Consider the following 16879-nt stretch of genomic DNA (forward strand, 5'->3'; position numbering starts at 1 on the left):
ATTACAAAGGAGCTTTTAATCTAATAATGAGTTTAAGTTATAACCTCTGTGCAAAGAAGTTTTTATACTGTGAGATTACTCAAAGTATATTTACATATAAATTTTCTTAAAAGATGATATTTATAAACAAATTATCTGCAATAAGTAAAAGTTGACCTGATGGTGTAAAATTTTCCTACTCTTATAACTTAATCTCATTAATAATTATAAGGGGATGATACAACTACCTTGTTGATAATACTCCCTCCGTCTCATTTTAACTGTCGGTTTACCTCTTTTCACGCCTTTTACGAAAAACAATGAATACAAGATTAGTTTACTACTAAATTATCCCTATTTATGAGATGTTTTTAAAAATTGAGCATTATTATAAAGAACTATTTTTTCAATGCTAAGGTATGTTAAAAATAATATTGCCAACTTGAATATTAAATGTTTAAAGTGACAATTTTTTGAAGTTAAAGCGAGATTTAAATTAAAATGGAATTAAGGGAGTATAAATTAGCATATAGATTGACATTTAGTACCCGTTTTACAAAATTTTAACTTTTTGTACTTTGGACAAAAACTGGTAATTACGTTCTTCTTGAAGGTGGAAAATTGATAAACGGGGCTATTCAGGACTGGCTATGAATGTCAACATTAATTTTCTTTGTGTCGGAATTCAATATGTTAACAACAGTCAAAATTCAAATATTGCAAAGGCCACAAGATTTGAGTGTTAATGCTTTGTTTTGACGTAGAATACAAAGGGGAAAAACGAAATGTCAAAGCTTTGATTATCTATCGATATGAGACTTGGATGATTAAGCACAAAGCAAACAGATGGTCTTTGCTAGATGGACGACGTGATTTCTTGATATATAAATAACTAAATCGGATCCTACGGGTAAATAGGCCTCGAGCTTGAATTGAGAAAATAGGCCTCAAGCTTTTTTATTATTCCTCCCGTTCAAAAAGAGTGTCCACTTAGCTTTATTTTTTTGTTCAAAAAAAATGTTCACTTACCAAATCAAGAAAGAATTAACCGTATTTTTCCAGATTTGCTCTTATTAAGTGTTTAAGTGACCAAATCTCAATATGTATTTAATTAGGGGCAATTTAGTCATATTACTTATTTTTGTCTAGGAGTTAGTATTTTATTTTTTTAAGAGGTGAACAAATGGCTAAGTGGATACTTTTTTTTGAAGGTGAGGGAATAGTTCAGTAACCTTTTTTAATGGAGTAAATATATCAAAAGCTCATTTAACTATGAAGAATTACGTAGCGAAGTCATTCAATTTTATTTTGTATCAATAAAATACTCCACTTAGAGCTTTTCTCACGTAAAATCACTCCGCCAAGTTTGTCACAAAAAAATCTGACATGACAACATAAATTAATTTTTAAGTCATATAGACATAGACCTCACAAATAAAACAAAATTAAAGGAGACTCATATCTTATACCCAACCTACCCACCCACAAATGAAAAAGTTTCTTTAATTTTGATATTCTACAATAAAGAATTTCATATTCTACGATAAAAGAACATAACAGCTGAAATGTTGCGGGCTATGCCACTACTAAAAAAACAGGATTTTCCGACCTCAAAAAATGGCTATTTCCGACCTCATGAGGTCGGTTTTGGACAAAAACCGACCTCAAAACCGACCTCAAGAGTAGGTCGGAAAATAGTGGGTCGGAAATATTACCGACCTCATGAGGTCGCAAAAAACCAACCTCATCAGGTCGGTAATTTTTTTAAGTCGGATATTAATTTGTCAAAGTACCGACCTCATGAAGTCGGTATAATAATATATTATTTTTAAAAAAAAAACCATTACCGACCTCACAAGGTCGTTATATTAACTTATTTTTTTATTTTATTTTAAAACTTTCTGATCTCATGAGGTAGGTTTACACAAATATTTTGTTATTTATTTAATTATACCGACCTCATGAGGTCGGTAAATCATATGAATAATATAATTATATGAGTTTACCGACCTTCTGAGGTTGGTTATTTATATGAATAAATAATATTGTTTTTGATTACCCACCTCGTGAGATCGGTAATTCGCAACTTCTGGAAAAAAATTGCAGAAAACCGACCTCATGAGGTCGGTATTTTGCAATTTGTAAAAATACTTGGCGAAAACCGACTTCATGAGGTCGGTATTTTGCAATTTCTAGGAAAATTTTGCAAAAAACCAACCTCATGAGGTCGGTATTTGCAAAAAAATTTTAACAGGATCTAGCTGCTTTTGCAGCTATCCCTGTCAACATGAAAACAATTTGATACTCAACTAAAACCAACTCAAATAGCTGCCAACAATTCACCAAACTACTACAAATACATAAAACATTAAACCACTTCAACAAACACATATATGACAACCCGCACTGCATCACATTCATTTCGAAACTACTTCAAAGTTGAATCAAAACGTCATTCAAACATTCACAAGAGACATCAAACTACTTCAACTTTCGCAAACATCCACACAACACTAAACTACTTCAACCCTCGCAAACATCCACAAAACATTAAACTAGTCTACACTAAGTTAGTCTATAACATTAGACGAATTCACCCATCGCAAACATCCACAAAACACTTATACAATCAACAAATACAGTACAACATTAACATTCAAACATGCCTCTGTGTATTTGACACGTGAGTCCCATCATCTTCCGCACCACTAGCTGACTAGATAGCTTAGCAATCTTTTTCTCCATGGCCATAACACTCACTCTATCGAACGACTCGGTATTGTGTAAGCTGCGTGTTGGGTGGCTGAGTACGAAGAAACTCCGCCTTTGATTGTTGATATTGATTCTGAATTTAAAAGGTAAAATTAGCATACAACATAAATCTCAAATTCAACAGCAAAACTATCAAACATTAAGTAAACAACCAAGTGTAATCAAAATTTCATAAAAGAAAACCATACAGATCGGTTGAACTGCTACAACAAATACTGCTAAAAGAAAATTGATACAAAGGACTTAAATACAACTGCAATGTATACTTAACATCTACAAGCTCTCAACAGAAAATGTAAAAGCAAATCCCTATAGTGGAACTTGAGGGCAATAACTCAAAAGAAATGGAAACCAATATGAAAGTACTCAGTAACAGCAGTGTGTGCATTTTACAGTTAAAAAACACATTCAACAAACTGTCAGCCACTCAAGGGATTCAAAATGCCAAGGCAAGAACTCAGGGGGTGGAACAGAGAGGACATATCAAACATGTAAATAGAATGTGCTGCAAACATGTAAATATAACATTTGTTTCTTAAAAAATGCAACAAACTAAAGTATGACATGTTTCAATAAGGCCAAGGATATTGGAGAAGTGTACATTTTTCAGAAGTTGTCACTAAGAAAGAGAGTAACATATCTCTTGCCTTCCCTTTCTTGGATTTGCCTTCTATTTTTTTACATTTCACTTGGTTCTCTGTGAGTCGATAGCAATTGTGCCATGCCAAAATTCAGAGCCAATTATGAACCAAATCAATTTGTAGCTCTTTCCTAACAAACTCCGTGTCTCTAGTCTATAATATCTAACTTAAACATCAACTAAAACATCAATTTAGGTAATTAAAAGAACTCCTTGGCTACTTTTGTTTAGTGAAAATTGGTCCTAATTTAAATAAAATTTCTGACGAAACATATTCAACAAACATAGTAATAGTACAGAACTATGATTCCATTTCTATGTTGCTTTAGCTTACTGCACACCAAAACGTATGCTTACTTGAGTTGTTGCCAATATGAAAATTCACGTTTAGAAGCATCTTATGCTCCTCTTTCGTGTTGTGATGCTTTATGGCTCATAGGATGTCCCTTAGCTAAAAACCAACCATATTTCGTATTTGTTCTTGTTTGTGTTTTTGTTTCTATTTAACTAAACAATGTCCACTTTTTGGAGACATTAATGAAAGTGATTTATGAAGGTTTTTGGATTGAATAAAACCTACAAGTAAATGCAGTTTGCTGCACACTACAACAAAACGACTACACATTAAAATATTCTGGAGCCAAATAAAGCGGAATGGATATTGAACAAACTACTTAGTTTGGGATTGAGACATAATTGATTGGTTAATTTAGATCGGAACTCAGTCTATGGAAGAGGAGGCGGCAACCAAATTTCACAAATGTTTCTCATCCAAAACTTTCAACTTGTAAAATATGAAAAATAAAAGGATGCTTACATAGGTCCGGTCAGCCCGTTCCTCACACCATTCGTCTGGATCATCGGTGTTTTTCTTCTTCTTCACGTGAGTGATCATGAATGCCTCATCTTGAGGCACTGGTGTAATTTATTCTTCGGAATATATATCCTTATTCAGCCACTAACTCAGTTTGCAGACATTACTGATCATGAAAGGAACATGGGCATGTCAATTTCACATTTTTATGAAAAGCCAAATTACCATTTGCCCTTAGCACATTACATATCTATGAATGGATGTAGAACTGAAATTAAGAAGCTGAAATAAGAGAAAGTTATCAGAGCAAGGTATTGTCCCTGTTTTGGTAGCCAGAAAAAAAAAGTATGATGCTCCTTTTACTACTTTACACATTTTCCATTTTAGTCCATGGTTACAATGCTCAGTTAACTTCACACTCAAACACCATCTATGGCAAAATCCCAACTAAAAAAGGGTTCTCTAACAGAGATGAAAATTCAAACAACCACTGATTTGTCTTTCGAAAAGCAAAATCTTTAGTCTTGCCTAATCCATCAAATTACTTTTCTAGCCAGCTTCTTCCCACCCCTTTACCCACTAATTCATATTTCTATAATTTTGCCCTCAAGAATGGTGAAACAAAATATCCCATAGAAAGCAATTCAAAATTGCAACAACTCATATGACCCGTATAAGAAGAGAAAAACAAAACCCAAGTATTTTGCTTAAGGCAACGACACTACTTTACATGGTGAGCAAATTTCTTAGCCAGAAAAAGAAAGAAAGCATACCTCAAATGGCTGGCCGTGGATGGCGACGGAGACTGCGTTACTGGGTAGGAACGGCGGCGAGCGTGACTGACAGGAACGGTGATAGTGGCGGCGTGATTAGGGTTAGTGAGAGGGAGAGAACGTGAGAGGAAGAGATATAGAGAAATGTGAAAAAAAAGGATTTAGGTCTGATTTTAATTTTATTTGACTAAGATTCCGACCTCACGAGGTCGGTATCTTTAATTATTTAACTTAAAAGAATATCGACCTTACGAGGTCAGTTTATTAATAATAATTTATAATATTTTTAATTAAACAAACTGACCTCATGAAGTCGGTTAATTTAATTATTTGATTTTTAATTTAAAAGAATACCGACCTCGTGAGGTCGGTTTATTAAAAATAATTTATAATACTTACTATCAAATAAATTTCTGACCTAGTGAGGTCGGTACATTATTTTTTTTTAATTTTGTACAATATTACCGACCTCATTAGGTCGGTTTATTTTAAAAAAAAATTAAAAAATAAATATTACGCCTTTACCGACCTCATGAGGTCGGTTTTTTTCCGACCTCAACTGAGGTCGGTTTTTTGAGGTCGGGAAATTCCGTTTTTTTAGTAGTGTGCGTCTACCAAAATAATGTATGAGGGGCCTGGTTGTGTACCGATTCCCTTATGCAATGCAGTAAGTAAATAAGGCACTGCTTTACCATGAAAACTCCTTGCTCAAGGGATAAAAAACTACGACCTACCCAGTAGGATTTCAACTCCACTACACAAGCAACTTCAGATTACAACCTATTGTAAGCTAGGAACTAACTCCCATAATTCCTCAACCCTTACAATAGCAGCAACCTAGGAACTAACTCCCATAGTCCCTCAACCCTTGTAATACTCCGTTTGCAAGCAACTCCACGTAGCTAACTCTAGCTAAGTACACTAATACACTCAGACTAATCCTAGTCTAATGTACCACTCATCATCTTGGGGAAACACACTTCCAACAAGCACCCTTTGAGACTTTTGATCTACCCACAAACAGCTTCCTTTAAAGAGAAGAGTAGGTTTAAAATTTAAGCACAGATAAACAAAGACTCACAACAGTATAAAGAACTTAGACTAAATCTTGTGTCTAGATCAGGTTCTTCGACTTGTAGATGAGTTTGTTCTTGAGAGATCTTGAGAACTTGTATCGGCAGCTTTGCACGATTTAGATTAGGTTTTCAAGTCTATCAATTATGTTGCCATCATGCTGTATATATAGTGGGAGCATGTGGGGTGAAAAGCGACCACTTTTCAATTTTGAACTAAAGCATGGGCCAACTCACTGCTATACTTGTGTGCGAAAGTGACACAACTTACGATTGTCTCTGCCGACGATGCAAGGTGCACGAGAGAGCGATCATAGACACTGTGTCTTTATCGATTAAACAATTTGACAATCATCAAAACATAAATGCACTTGGAACTATCAATTTCCCTTTTTTTGATAATGACATACTCATAGACAATGTTCCCCTTAAGAATCAGATTTTCACTTGTTCCCCCTTCGAAGCAGATCATCATTTTCAAGGCACGTGCAACATGTTAGTAACAAAATATAGCTTCTGTGTGAACCAGAAGAATAGGTCACCCGCTAATGGGTTCTTCAATTATAGCACATATCAAGCTTCCCCCTTAATTCAGCATTGCCTTTCCCCTTAGTTCCCGTAGTTCATCATTCTTCTTCCCTCTCAGTTCAGCATTCTCGCCCCCCCCCCCCCCCTTTTAGTTCAGCATTGTATGTCCCATTAATTTAACATTATGCAGCATTGTCTTCCCTTTTAATTTAGTATGTCTCCCCCCTTTTGACATTATCAAAAAGATAACAAACACAGCATGCATGCATAATAATAGAGATGTCGTATAGCATAAAGACATCCAAAGCAGGATGAAGAAAGTATCCAAAGCAGTAGTCTAGATAATACAAGCATGACAATTAAAAAGCTAAAACATCATGTCAGAGGCAGAGAGGACTAGGGGTAGCCAGAGGGCACTTTAGGGCTCAAAAGACTGAAATATGGAGGACATAACAGTGAGAAGAGCTAGGGAACACGAGCAAAGGCCTTTAGAATGTTATTTACTTGTTCACCAGCAACTCGTTAATTCTCGATCAACTGATCATGAAGCTCATCCTCCTTCTCATTTAAGCGAGCATTTTTAGCTTGGAGCTTAGTATTTGTACGGACCAGCTCATTACTGGGACCAGGTTCGTGTGTATGTCTAACCAATTCAGCTCTTAAATGTCACGACCCAGCCCCGTAGGCCGTGACTGGCGCTCGACCTGGGCACCCGTACGTACCAAAAGCCCAAAAGTAGTAACTCAAATATCTAGAAAAATTTGGGCAGAGTTTCCTCTGTTTTTCTTACTAACCAAAATTAACTCGCACGCGTAAATACCAACAAAGGCCGTACGAGCCAACATATCCGTATACACACATATATAGGCGGCGAGCATAAGGCCGCGTGGCGGGGGAACCTCCCGAAACATATACATATACATACGGCTGTACGCATACGGCCATAACCCACATACATGTCTACGTGCCTCTAACATACATAACGGAATCGAAGACGGGACGGGCCCCGCCGTACCCAAATAAGTACATGTACGGTAATGTATGACGCAGAAGTATATACCAAAAGTACAAGCTCGGATCAAGAGGAGCGACTCCAAACAAACAGACGATGGCCTACGGCGGCGTATCACGCGGTGCGTCTGTACCTGCGGGCATGTAGCGCAGCCCCCGAAGAATAGGGGGTCAGTACGGAAAATGTACCGAGTATGCAAAGCGGAAAAGTAACAAGTTTAACCGTAGTCAAGAATAAGAGTACAGACATATAAAAGACAAAGCTATAGTTAGGGTTCGAAGTACAAAAGTGGTACCTTGTCCGAGACCTCAGAGAACATAGTGCCAAAGGATAAGTAATGCATATCAGGTCATGTAACATCATATGAACATATGTCGTGTCCCGGCCTCGATAAGGGACTCGGTAGTGAAATCATGCATAACAAAATCATATATTATATGTACGGACAACGTGTCCCGGCCTTTATGAAGGGACTCGGTAATATGGAATCATGCATGTCGAATCATCTATCATGTATACATAACGTGTCCCGCCCTGCTTGCGGGTCTCGGTGAATAATAATCATGAGCCATCCCGGCCACCATCCCCGTATCATCATATCATAATCATAAGCGATAACGTGTCCGGCCCGCGAGTACGAGGGACTCGGTGAATAATGCAAAGAAGCGCGCACGAGAACATGTCTGGCCGGGCTCGGTGAAAAGACATATCATAACTTGCACGAACCGCAGTAATGCGAACACACGCATATAAGTCCGGACTTAATAGACAAATCAACAATAAGTCATAATTCGTACCTTTCGGATGTCCGTGTCGGATTGTGTCAAAACAGAATTTTTGAGATTATTCGTACGAAGCAAATATGTCACAGAGCTCACGGAGTATTCAGAATGATCGTTCTTTAACAAATGGAACAATTCAAATGACATATCACTACAAGAAATCGGACAACGATCATAGTATATATGTAGGCCCTTTTTGGGGATGGCACGATTACTTATATCGAATCATGTTTCTGGGATCATAACTCATATCATAATATTATAGATTCGTCGTATTTGTCATTTGACGAAGACAATGATCACAAGATTCCTTTAGACATTTTGTGTAGACATAGATCAATTAAAACCATAGTAAGAGGTCTCGGAGTCTGTGGGCCCACCTCGGGTAAATTGAGGTGGTGAGCTCAAATTATGGATCATAAACCCATGGAACTGATTCGTGAGAACTTTGAGATAATACGAGTCCATTTGGGAAGGTTTCGTACATATAAATCATTTTGACGACAATTTGTGAAAAGCGAGGTTCAATCTTCTTGAACGATTCGGCAAGACTATTTTCAATCCTAGATTATGAGACGCGAAGTGCAATCAAGGCTCGCTTTCAAGCCTATTACACTCATAACATGCCAAGGAAAGATAGGGAAGGCTTTACATACCTTCGTTATGCCTTACGCTCGTCCAATCTTGATTCCGTTTCGCCAAAAATACGCAAATGGTCACCTTTACCAGCTTACTATTCATGAGAGTTAACATTTCATTCTTGGGTTTATACTTAGCTACCGAAATTCCGGCAAAGACTCCTCCCCCATAAATGTGACGCCCGAGAATTTAACTCGGCTCAACATAACCAACAACAAGCCGACAACAACTCCAACAACATCAACAACCAACACAAACTACATTATGACATAATTAGTCCCCTTTCTCGCATAACCCAACAACTTCCATCCAACTTCACATTATCAAACTAATATCAACATTTCTATATTCATTAACTAATGCAAGATTATACAAATACATTTCATTAGCATTGCATACATTATTCACGAATTCAAGTATTTCCATCAATTCCTTATTCCATCCAAACCTTCTACGAACACAATAAAGCTTCCAAATCACATTGTCTTCCCTTCTAATTATTAACAACAACCATAATTCACATTTAGAACCTTACTTCCATCATTATATAAAAATCATATAGAATTCACATAAATTCCCATAATTACATACAACTTCAATGCCAATTCAAGTCATTAAGCCCTTACTTGCATCACTAAGATCATAACAACACAACCAATATATTAAACGAAATTAATTCGTTCCCATTCCAATTTCCATATACCACACGACCAACACCTACCTTTCCAAATTCATTCAACTTTCATTTCTAACATGAATTCCACCATAACCACAACTAGAATACAACATAAAAATTCAACTCATATTAATTATACAACATCACACACACACACGGTACGCCTACCTACACACACATCTACTTTACAAACTTCCATATTTCCATAATTTTTACTCATTTCTACATACTCCAACATAGACCAACCTTCATAACATAAGAAAAATGAATTGATTCTTACCTTCTTCCTCTATCTTCTTCACTTGAATAAATTGTCCACTTGAAGAAACAAGTGCTCTTTCTTCCAAAACAATTGCACCAAGTTGTAAAGCACTCTTGAATTGGTGGAAATATCACAAGAGAACAATTTTTGGAGAAAGATTCTAAGGAGTCAATTTTCCATGGCCAAAGCCGTATGGCTCTCTTCTTTTTTTTTTCTTTTCTTTGTTCTTGCTTTCTAAATTTTTCTTGAATCTTCTCATGAGTTCATGACTCATTTATGGTCCCTTGTATTAATTTGGCACATGCAAATTAATTAAATGGGATGGGCTTGGCCATGTAGATGGCCGGCCACCCCATCTCTTTTGGGCCAAATTTTCTTTTAATTTGTTGAGCCCAATTAGCTTCAAATCTTGTTTTGTAGTTTCCGAAACAAATTTCCGAAATTCCAATTTTGCCCTGGCCTTCCTCCGGATTTCCACACTAATATTTTTCATAAGTAACAACATACACTCCTCGTAAAACCAAAGCGTGGTCTTATTCCCACAAATCACAAGTATGTCCAAATTTCCCGAATACGCAAAAACACGGGATATAACATTAAACTATCATTTTCAGCTTCAAGCCTACTGATTTCAATGGTTGCTTGCTGTTGTGTTTTGATTAGGTCAGAGATAACATAGCTGCTCCCCATACCTTCCTTTTTGGATATGTATTCGCATTCTTCCAAGATCCCTAGAGTGAACATCTGCTTCCTTGTTCCCCCAGTAGCCTTTCCAGTCTTGACACTGAAATTCTCAAACACCTTGGTTAAGAAGAGACCATAAGGAAGCTCATGCTTGGTGTCTTTGATATTTACAACCAGGTCTGAAATCGAAGTCATGCATCTCCCTTCAGCTCTAGGAAGCAACACTTTGTTAACGAATTCAAACATAAGTTGATATTGCGGCTTCAACTACTTCTTATGGAATCTTTCAGAGGACGCAGGACCCTTCTTGATAGTCGAATTTTTGAAAGCTTGTGAGGCTTTTCTTTTCACAGTTTTCAATCCACTGGTTGGGACTGTCAGAATTTCTCCAAGCTTTGTCTCAGTGATCTCAAATTCCTCTGAATGATTTGTTAGAGCCAAGGTAGAGTTCTGTTACACCTCGAAAAATTTTCCGTTGATGCACAGTGAATAGGATAATGAGGATTAAGAAGTGTGCGATGTTTCAATAAGTAAGAAATAGCATTTGATGATTCTAAATAAGATTTGAAAGACATTCGATGTTAGACAAGAAAGTTGCCAAGAGAAGGCCATGTATACGATAAGTATCGGAAGGGATTTACAAGTAGTAAGTTGATGATAACTTAATGATGTGTTGGGGAAGAGTTATAACACCCCTTAGGTTGTTAATAAAGTGATAAACAAGTGCTAAGAAGGTTCCATAAGGATTGGAGATCAAACGAGACGACGGGATCGAACTTGGTGAAGCCGAAGGGTTTCACGCGGGTTCCACAGCCGCTGTGTTCCACGGACCGTGGATGGGTCCGTGGAACTGCCGCAGCAGAGAAGACGACTGGCTGGTCATGAACCACGACCAGCTTCACGGACAACACTAGGTTCCACGGACCGTGGAATAGTCCGTGGAACTCCCGACAGTCCGAAATGTTTCAAGTTTATAAATATGATTCCAACTTCATTATTTCATTTCCAACACCTCTCCACTTCTCTCTAAAACCTCTAGGGTGTTACATACATCTTATGAACAAGAATCCAAGGGAAATCAAAGGTTCCTATCATCCAACCAAGTGAATCAAAGTGAGAAAACCCATTAAAGTTCATCAAGAACGAGGAATTCAAGTAAAGGAAAAATCTAGGGTTTTGCTCAAGTGAGGTATATGCCACCGAGGTTCAATCCTACACCATCTAAGGTAATTTATATGATGTTTAAGGTATTTGAAAGTTGAAACACTTGGATTACAAAAGAATATAAGAAATGGGTCATGAATGTGTAAATAGTATCACTTTTGAGTAAATGTTTGGAACGAGTTATGATTCTTGATGCTTTATGAATATAATCATGTTATAAATGATATTGAGAGTATGGAATCGACATTATATGTGAATGAACGTATTGTCGAGATATGACTATGAATATGGATGAATTGAAGTGAATTGTGAAGTAAGAGTAATATAGTTGACTAGAGGCCATTGTGATGATATTGTGAATGTTATTATTGATGTTTGAGGAGTTGATATATGATATGAGGAACGTCGTATAAATAAAGGATATGCTGTCCGATTTTCTCTAGAATTAGTCATGAATGCTAAGCTATCCATTATCTAATGTTAGTATGCACTTCAATGTAGGTAGAAACGTGAGCGTTGAAGAAGCACGTACAAGTGATAGAATAATTGCACGAAAAGGTATGTAAGGCTAACCCTTCTTTCATAAGGCATGGTTCTTTGGCCAAGTATCTCTCCTTCTATGAGCCTACGATGTTCTCCAATGATTCTATCTCTAGAAGCTATTAAGCTTATGATGCTCAAATGATACGATTGTACTAAGTTCCTTATACGACGAGTAATACTCTAAGGATAGAATGTAATGAATGACGATAGTAAAAAGGCTACAGATAGATATGAGCTTATATGTATGTGCGCCCATGAGAGGCTATTGTGAACACCGAGCTTAGATGGCCGGGTAAAATATAATGAACATGTATATATATATGTATATCTATATATAACGATGCGCGCGCACCCCGCTATTGGGTACGAACAACCACCGAGCCTTGGTAGGGCAGACCGAGCCTTGGTAGGGCCAGGTACGTGAAACACCGAACCTTCATGGTCGGGTATGCTATATGAATAAGCTATGTATATGACATCAATATGAGTACAATTATGCTATGTATATGACATCAATATGAGTACAATTATGCTACGTATATGACATCAATATGAGTACGATTATGCTATGTATATGACATCAATATGAGTACGATTATGCTATGTATATGACATCAATATGAGTACGATTATGCTATGTATATGACATCAATAAGAGTACGAATATGTTAAGACCATGTAAGTGCCAAGTAAGGGCTATGTATATGCGATGTATATGATATCAGCATGAGTATGAAAGGAAATATGAATACAAATACGAAAATGGATACGAAAGGTAAATGAGTACGGATGTGAATGTATGTACGCGAATACGCAATAGAAATGGAACGTCCCTATGGAAAGCAAGTAAGTGCTATGATGATGATGCTATTATCTCTCATCCTATGTTATTTCACATGTATCGATTATGCTTACATATTGATATTGATCATGCTTTACATACTCAGTACATTCTTCGTACTGACGTCCTTTTGTTTGTGGACGTTGCGTCATGCCCGCAGGTGGCCAGGGAGACAGACTTGATCCATAGCTGTATTTTCTCAGGGACTACGCAGTGGAGCTCCATTTCATTCGGAGCTGCAGCTTTTGGTATAGATTCTTTTGTGTATATGTTCATGGGCACGGCGGGGTCCTGTCCCGCCCATATGTTATGATATGACGTACCCTTCTTAGAGGCTCGTAGACATTGTTTATATGGTCAGATATGTTCGGCCTTGCCGGCCTATATTTTGGATATTATTTTGATAAGCCTTGTCGGCTTATGTACATTTGTATGGGCATAGATGCATTTGATGATATAGATATGTTATCGCCCAATGAGATTAGAATGATGATGAATGAGAAGCATGATTTAACTATGTGGCTCACCTAGATGTGATGTATAAGTAAGTCAAGGGGTGCCCGGGTGGGCTAGCACCAGGTGCTCGTCGCGGCCCTCCGGTTGGGTCGTAACAAGTTCTCAGTATAAATCAAGTTCATCATAGAGCTCAGCTACTTCTTGTTCAAAGACACTAGGAGCAAGAGTAACAAGCAGATGTTCCCACTTCTGAAATTCGACAATCTCCGGAAGCTCTTTCAGACCATATTTTTCAGAGATGTCTGGGTCAATACTCTGCCAGGAAGCACTTTTTGATTCCTCAGATAGACTTGGTTTTCATCATTCAAGTCTTGTATCTTTCTCTTCTTCTTGGAGGAACGGGGTTACTCACTTACTTTGCTTCTTTTACCTTTTAGGAGGTCGACCCCATGCTCTTCTCCTTGACTGCTTGTTCACTCTATACATCCTCATCAGAATCTATTTCAAGAACGGAGTTGTTAGACTCACTTGTCTTCTCAGAAGAAGGTTCTTTTAAGAGCAAAACCATAGGGATGCTATCTTTTATCACCATAGAGGAGTCTAGAATTTCAATTGAGGTAGGAGTGGTCCGACGAATGAATGATTCGAACACCCCTAGAGTTTAGAGAGCAGGTCCCTCTTGCACATTTCTTGTTTTACTTCCTTCCCCCTTTTTCATTATCCCTCGCAACCTGCAGGGCATCAACATACCCAGCCACAATTTTCACTTCACTCTCTAAGATATTTGACAGGCCCACTCCTTTTTTAGCTAAGTTACCATCTACATTTTAGACAGATTTCTCTGCGTCTTTAACTCAACTGAAAGAGATAGGGTTACCTAAAATTTCCGCTGCAACTTTATTTTCCTCAGTAGTATCGACATTTTTAGAGTTACCCGTACCTCACATGTTCGCTAATCGCGATAAGTTAAGGACAATTGACTATTTTGGAATACGAGGTAGAGACTTTTAACCTCCGATGTCGTCTTAATGCACAGTTGCTTATAAATTTTATTAGTATGAAAATATCAAGGGAGATTAAAGATTAAGAAACCTTGCTAAATATTTCATGAAAAGGCCACGCGATGTGGCCGTGTAGGCTCCCACCCTTAAAGCACAAGTTGGCTTGGCCAAATTTGATTGACTCAAGCCATGAGTGGGGCATGTGTGTCCACCTTGTATGAATTATATATATAGATAAGTGATGACAAAGCAAGACAATTATTCATCATTTCACAACTTAAGAAACTTGGAGAAGAGAGGAGAAACATTCGGCCATGGCTAGCCGAAAATTTGGTGCCCATGAATATTGATCAAAAAATAATTTTCTTCTAGTATTCCAACCAATTGGAAGGTCCCTAGTAACGTGGAGTAGTTGTTGGAGCAATCAAAACATCCATTTTTGCAACTTACAAACCCTAGCCAAGTTGAGAGTTAAGTGGAAAAGGTAAGGTTTAATCTTCTCTTACATGTATTATGGATGGTTTGAACGTGTTGTAGTGTGTTGAAATGAATGAAATTCATGGAACCATATGTGTAGGTGTTGAGCCGTGTAGGAATGATGAACTAAATTTACTTAGTATTTTTGGTTGTTGTTGTTGTGGATTCTATGATGCAAATGAATGTTTAATGGTTCAAGTTTGAGTTGTAATTATTTTTGGGCTATTGTAGAAGCTAATATGATGTTAATATAGTTTCTTGCATTTGTGTAAATGATGTTGTTAACGTGTGGTTGTTGGCATAGTTCACGAATTTGGAAGAAAAGAATGTGTTGTGTTGCTCTTGTCGAGTTTGGAAGATTTCGGGTGGTGTTGTATGTTGGTTGGGCTGTTTTGAATATTGTGCGGGTTGTCCGAAGTGTTCTCGAGTCTTGTTTGAATGGTCTCGGGTTAGTACTTGAACGTGTGATCATTGGTGTTGGCTTGATTGTATGTGGTTGACTTGAATGTAATTGGAATGCCGTCGAATTTTGTAGAAAGGAGTTACTAACGTTAGAATGCGTTTTGAATTAATTGTTGATGTTGTTAATATGGTTGTTGGTATTGTTGTTGATGATTTGGCCGAGTGAAATTCTCGGGGTTTGTTGAATTTATAAAGGAAATGCTGCCCAAATTTCTATAAATGAAGTGCTAGCTTAGGATTGGATTCTTAAGTACCTATAGCTAATGTTTGGTATCTAATGACGTTGTTGTAGATCTTGGGAAGCCCGAGACTTAAGTTCGGATTAACTTAGGAAGCGGACAAGGTATGTAAAGCCTATCCCTTCTTTCTTTTGGCATGTCTTAGATGTAAGTGAGATACGATACGAGCCTTGGGGTAACTCTATTCATAAGTTCCGAGCATGTTTACGACTCTTATTCACTTCTTGATATTAGCATTCTTAATATAGTCGAGCTATTGCCCTCGAGTCTTTTGTATGATTGGATAGTACATGATGCATAGAGAGATCCTATTCCTAAAGGATTCTATAATGAATAATGTCCGTAACTTTCATAGGCGGCCTCGGATTGCTTTGATACGTTCGTAGAGGGTTCTATAACGAATAATGTCCGTAACTTTCATAGGCGGGCTCGGACTGGTTGATACATGTCTAGGATCCCTGAGTCTTCCCTTAATAAGCTTATAGCGACATTTAGAAAGAACTTAATCTGGCTGTCGTTTTAATACTCGAGCGTTGATTACTTACCTACCTATCGAGTCTCGAAAGATGATTTTATATGCATATGGCTATTCACTATTCTGTGTGTGCATTCTGTTTTCGCATCTTTCTCCGAGTCCCGCACTAGCGGGCCGGGGTACGAATATATATATATATATATATGGTGTTATGATGTGTTATGGTGTTATCTGTTTATGATGTTATCTTGTGCTATGGAGTTATCTTTGTGTTACGGAGTTATCTTTGTGTACGGAGTTATCTTTGTGTTACGGAGTTATCTTTGTGATATGGAGTTATCTTTGTGTTCGGAGTATGTTGTGTTATGGCGCCAAAGACGGGGTGGCGACCATGTTCACCGAGTCCTATAATGGGCCGGATATATGTATATGATATTGACATGCATGATTTGTATTTCAAACGCAAGCATTTTGGTATTCTGGTTATTGTGCTCACTTTCTGTACTTCTTACTTTGGTTATAACCCCGTTTTATGTATTTCACGCTTTATATACTCAGTACACATCTCGTGCATCGACCCCGCTTTC

General features: G+C 37.5%; 1 long non-coding RNA gene across 1 annotated transcript; it reads right to left on the reverse strand.

Moving 5' to 3' along the window:
- Positions 1-2317: 2317 nt before the first annotated feature.
- LOC132051569 (uncharacterized) lies at positions 2318-5146 on the reverse strand. Its single transcript, XR_009413760.1, has 3 exons — positions 4979-5146; positions 4209-4371; positions 2318-2803 (listed from the first exon to the last, which is right to left on the reverse strand). It is a non-coding gene; the product is annotated as an uncharacterized LOC132051569 (long non-coding RNA).
- Positions 5147-16879: the final 11733 nt, after the last annotated feature.

The sequence above is a fragment of the Lycium ferocissimum genome, chromosome 4 (assembly GCF_029784015.1).
Source record: "Lycium ferocissimum isolate CSIRO_LF1 chromosome 4, AGI_CSIRO_Lferr_CH_V1, whole genome shotgun sequence".
Lineage (NCBI taxonomy): Eukaryota > Viridiplantae > Streptophyta > Magnoliopsida > Solanales > Solanaceae > Lycium > Lycium ferocissimum.